Source organism: Protomyctophum bolini (assembly GCF_963924005.1).
Source record: "Protomyctophum bolini genome assembly, chromosome: 10".
Lineage (NCBI taxonomy): Eukaryota > Metazoa > Chordata > Actinopteri > Myctophiformes > Myctophidae > Protomyctophum > Protomyctophum bolini.
The window spans coordinates 42,344,414-42,350,682 of record NC_137871.1 but is presented as its reverse complement, the minus strand read 5'-3'; positions in this window follow the sequence as shown (position 1 = coordinate 42,350,682).

The window sequence follows — 6,269 nt, the reverse complement described above, 5'->3', positions numbered from 1 at the left end:
GGTAGCTACTGGGACGTAAGTAAGATTACATGGCTCAGCCAATGTAATCATCGCACGCACACGCACACACACACACACACACACACACACACACACACACACACACACACACACACACACACACATATATAGTTTCTTGTTAATGATGTCATCACTCTGAACAGGAAACGCATCACCCACAGCTGCAACAGGCTGAGGCAGCTGCTACCCAGCATGCCTTGCGGGCGGCGCGTCAACATGGTGACGCTTCTGGAGAGCACCGTGTCATACCTGGAGACGGTGCAGGAAGTAGTCCAAGGCCAGGCCGCCAGAACACAGGAAGTAGTCCAAGGCCAGGCCGCCACAACACAGGAAGTAGTCCAAGGTCAGGCGGCCAGAACACAGGAAGTAGTCCAAACCCAGGCTGCGAGCATACAGGTAGCGTACTCCAGTGGTTCCCAAACTTTTTCCTGTCAAGGACCCCCAAATCAACATTTAATAGGCCACGGACCCCCCCTTTTGAAAACATATGCCCTCTCTCTACGTCGTCCTCAGACGAGCCCTCCATCGTCGTCTCCAGTCATCTCGGTTCTCCATATGCCCAGTGCCCCCGATAAGAGAGGGTTTTTACGGCTCTAGCAGTGATTCCGAAACATTTATTTCATGGATCCCCCAGTTTCACACGCATTATGATACGGACCCCCGATTTAATGGCATTTCTATCTCTGGTACCCCAATTTATTATTGTAAAACTGGCAACTGCTGTTATAATTTAACTCTGAGAGTGTCCAAATGGAACGCGGGATACTGCGCGGGGGTCCGCGGATAAGGGGGGTCCCCGCGGTGTTGTATGATGCGTGTCGTCATGCCGGTGTCATTGCTGCGTGTGGTTATATTTGCCACTTCTATGCCTGGTTGCTGGCGTCAATTTCCACATGGCTATCATCGGCTTTTATTATTTCCGCAAAACCTTGGACTTGAACGTGCGCCAGGACAGCTGTCCTCACCTGTTTTTCTATTGTACACAAGCGGAGCAGCATTGACTGACGAGCTGACAGGCTGTCACAGGCATCTAAACATATGTATTCACTCTAATATATATATAAAACTAATAAATATTATTATATATATGTGGAAAAAAAAGGCATGTCATATGAAATTGGTAGGATATTTCCAAGTGTCCATTTGTACACTCTCTGAGTTACAGACCCATAAGGGTCCATTTGGTTCCTAATTATCTCTAATTGAGCTTGGTACCCCCTAGAACTCCCTCAAGTACCCCTACTTTGGGAACCAATAGCCTACTGTACAACACCAAGGAACTTATTGACTGTGCTGGACTAGACTAATTACATTTACTTGAGTATTTCACTTGTATGTGTGTGTGTGTGTGTGTGTGTGTGTGTGTGTGTGTGTGTTTTATTAGCCCTAGAACGGCTCTTGTTGTTACATATATCACAGGCATTCTAGGTCTAGTGTTTTATAAGCTTTCTACTGTGAAGCCGAGGATGTTTAACCTGTGCAATGATGATCCTAGCTGTGTTCTCTAACATTTCAGCTAACACCCCTGATGTCATTGTTGTAAATGAAAACCATAGAGAGGTGTTCATTCTCGAGGTCGGCTGTACCTTTAACTAGCCTGGAAGAAGCCTTTCTAACCAAAGTGCTGAAGTATCAGCAGCTAATGCAGACCATCTCACAGCTAGGCTACAGTTTTTATGGCAGCCTAGGGCATGTGCATAAGTTGGTTGTGAGGTTCTTACAAATTTGACCTTTCCAAAAGGAGAGCCAAGCAGTTAGCGAGGTACTGCTCAGTTTCAACCATTATAGGAAGCCACTCAATTTGGAGGAGGCGTTGTTTCCTTTATCCATGATTTATGTCTGCTGCCCTGTGTCCGACATGTCAGCTGTACTGTAAGGATGCTTTGCCGTCCATGCACGTTGTAATTAACTGACTGCTCTCCTATTGTCAAACTGCACTGGCAGTGTTTATGTCCTTTGTACAAGGTATTCATGTACTTCTCATTATGTGGACATAAATAAACATTTCAAATGTGTGTGTGTGTGTGTGTGTGTGTGTGTGTGTGTGTGTGTGTGTGTGTTCGTTCGTTCCAGTTGTGTCCCCCTCCTCAACTTCATGCTGATTGGTTGCTAAAGAGTCACAGGGCCAGGGAGGAGGGAAACAAGATGGTGGCTGAGCTGGAGAGAAAACACGATGATGATGATGATGATGATGATGATAATGATGATAATGATGATGATGACAACGATGATGATTTGTTTAATAAAGATGAAACTCCTTGCTGAAGCTGAACTGTGCCTGCAGTGTGTTGTCCGAATTCTCCGGAAGTGCATTATTTGTCAATGAGACCCGGCAACTAGTGGCGATAGCAGGCGAACAGGCCATGGTCGAAAAGTGGGCGGAGGCATGTCGCCCGAAAATATGAAAATAATGTATCTATAGGGTGCAATAGCGAGCGATTAGGCGACAGCCAATGAAATTCATGTGTTGCTCGCCGTTGTTCTCCCACTGTTAAAACGCACTGTTAGTCTCGCGTAGCCAGCCTTTGCAATGCATATCCACGGTTCAGCACGGTTCAGCCAGAACTGCTATTTTTGGCGGAAGAAAAAAAAACTACAAAAACAATAAAGGACCAAGTCCTTTCAGGACTGCTTGGCCCTTTAATAATATATTCTGGTCAGTGACGCACACAAAAAGCAGGCTATAGTAGGCTATTGTTGACTGAATGACTGACAGGCATAAAGGGAACATTCACTTCAAATACATTGGTGCCACCTTGTGGAACAGTCTTGGCACTGCATACAAACTGACTAAACCTGACATTTTAAACAGAAACATCCTGGCTGGTGGAAAAGGTCGGACGGAATGATCATCATGTAGGGAGTTTTAAATTATTTTTACATTTTATTAAGGATAGATTTGTCTTTTTTTTTTTTTTACCTTTTCTTCTGATATGTGATGTCTTTTGCTACGACAAGTGTCTTTAATGTACTTTACAGTTGTATCACACCTGAGGCTGATTCTATGCAAATGTCTCCTAAATCTTTAGTTTTCTGAATAAAACTAAATCTATAGCCTATCAGGTATCAGCGGTGCAGGGTACTCGCAAACGTTTTCATGTCAAGTAAAGTTAGTAAACTACCCTCACAATTATTATTTATATATGCAAATTCATGACATTTTGAAAGAGAAGAGACTCTTGTTATTCACATTCATCATTTAGCATGTTTATTGTCGAGGCTTTTCGAAAGGCACAACATAGTTACAGTTACAATAAACATGATACAAGTATTGTTGTTTTATTATTACTGAAAAGAATAATATTATTTTATCATCATTTTAGACCCCGCCTACGCCACACGACACGCACGGCCGATGTTTCCGTATCCGCTGCAGAGCGGATGTGCAGACGGACAAAGCCGAAAGGGGGCCAACCGTTACCAACGGCCGAGAGAGAGAGAGAGAGCGCGAGCGAGACACTAGAAGTAGCTCAGTTTGCGAACAAACTAAACTCTGTCCGTGAGATTACGACCACTTTGACTCGTGCTTTGATTGAAAACAAACGCCGGGCCGCCGTCATGGCGTCGAGGGGAACAGAAGACGCTAGCAGCAGCAGCAGCGGGCCTACAACACAGCCACAGCCGGACGGAGGAGGAGGAGGCGACGAGTACGACACGGTAAGACCCTGTTGCCACATTGTGTCACTTTGAGAGAGAGAAATAAGCGAACCAGGGCTGTGGAAAAGGAAAAACCGAGCCTAAAACTAGTAGTAGTAAGTATGATAATTTACAATTTACAATTTTAGGCATTTAGCAGACGCTCTTAAATTTAATCCAGAGCGATTTACATTAAGCAAGTACAAAAGCATGGCAATACATATACATACAAAGTAGTTATCATGAAACAACTTAGTTTAAAACCTGTTCCGATTCCCGAATCATCATCATAATGGGGGGAGAGGGGCAGCATGGCTGGGGGGGGGGGGGGGGGGGGGGGGGGGGGGGGGGGGGGGGGGGGGGCAACTGAAATATAATCTTTGAACCATGATTATAGGCTAACAACACTAAATCTAGTATGGAACTTTGGATGGGTTTGCTTGCTTTATTCTTTATTAACAGTTTCATATTAACTCATCAGGTTCCTTTACATTGAAATGTTTAAGAACCACTAGTTAGTTTAAACATTTATTTATGAAACAAGCCCAAAATAAGCAACTAAAAAAGCAAGTCCGCAACTACCAATATTTACCAACAACTTCCCAGAAGAAGAAAAAATATAATAATCAGACATGGCAACCCTGGTAAAGAAATACTGTTTTTTTAATGCTCCTCGGTACGACGGTGTCGCTCGCACAACAAGAGGTCAGATCTACAAACCATCACCGCGTCGCGCTCTTACGCGTTGATAGTTTGTAGATCTGTCCTTTCTGGCAAACTCGCGATGATTCAACGCGTGTTGTCACGGCGTTACGTCGTCAACGTCGTGACGTCTTGACACAGGACCGTAGATCTCCAAGCTGACGGCGGGCGTGCAGCGCGCTGCGCTGTAGAGCTTGTAGATCTACTCTTTTTTATGTGGCGGGCGACGGAATCCAGCAGAGGTCTTTTAAAAATGAAAATTTGTTATGACTAAATTAAATATGAAATGCTCTGTTTTTATTGCCCCAGCCCCCTTCCATATTTATTTGTATTTTTTTTTTAAATTACTATCCTGCCTGCAGTGTGGCTAAGAAATATGTGGTTAAATTAAGCTAGTAGTCATGCTACTAGTACTAGTTTAACTACGTTTGTTTGCCACTAGTAAGCCTATCACTAGTACTACCCTAGCTTGTTAGTAGGCAGTGTTGGAAAAAGTAGGCTACTCATGCTTTACTTACGGTACATGCATTGTTTTAACATTTGGTTGTATTTGAGGTTTTTAACTGTAGGCTTTTACTGTTTTGTAAAATGTTTTCATATTATGTCATGTATTTTATGTGCTATGCTAAGGTATAGTAGCTAACAATAAACAAAAGTAAAAGTATCAATACTGCAATGTAAAAGTTACGTAAAACGAGTAAAAGTATGGTAATCACTAATCAAAATGTACTTGAGTAAAATACAAAAGTGATATACTAGTTATAGCCCAGTGGTTCCCCGTGCACCCCTTGTGGTGCGCGAGCGCCTTCCAGGGGGTGCGCAACATGAAAAGTCTAATGGTGGTGCTATGGGTTTATTTTAAATATATTAACATATTATGCCTAAAAAAACAAAATACATAGGCAAGGCTACATACATGGATGCAACTGTGACGTATCCTCAGTGATGTATCCCAAGGTCATCAGGGTTTCGGGTCTCCCAACATCATACCCCTCACTCAGGTGACCCAGCCGGGGTGATCAAGTCCCGACTTAGAGCCGATTCATACTCCTATTTTAGAGCCGAATAAAAGTCGGTTGGGCGCTGTAGAGCCTACAATGTGACGTCATTTGAGGTTCGGGGGGGGGGGCGGGTACCGTCCTAAAGTCGGCTCTTCGGTGCTACTGAAAATTTCTGACGAGCCGAAATCAATTCGGCACTACAGCGCCGAAACAGCGGTAAAATAGGAGTATGAATCTGAATCGGCCCTTAGGGCCGATTCAGATACAGAGCCGAACCGACTTTTATTCGGCTCTAAAATAGGAGTATGAATCGGCCCTCACGTCCCAGTTAACCTCGCCTCACCAGGCTTTCCACCCCCCCGGAGGAAAGCCTCATGGTCTCTGTTTCAAAGACCCAACAAGACGGAAAAGATGCGGAAAGGAATTGGTTCGTTCACCACATGCACTTTTTGGAGAAGATTCACCCTTGGAGGTTGAATTAACGGTAATGTAACATACTTTAAACTGCGTGTATAATGTCATATTAATGCATTACGCGTGGACATTATAGGCCTAATTGGAAACATTATAAAATACTGTGTACTACATTTGAATGCCATATGACTTTATAAAATCCCAATCATGACAAAATTGATTTAATAGGCTAATGCCAACTTTTTCCCCTTTTTCTCATTTTCAGTTTTTATTTCATTTTGCTCACAAATGATAGGCCTACATCAGAATCAGCTTTGTAACATCAAGGTTTACATAATTGAAAAAATGGGTGGCATTGTGTGAAATGTTTTGTGCATAATTCACATCGTACGTGTTGTTATTTACATTTTACATAGAAAAAAATGGAAGAAGGGGGTTGGTCAATGAAAAAAAGCCAAGAAAACATTGATAGGCCTATAACATACACATGTCGAC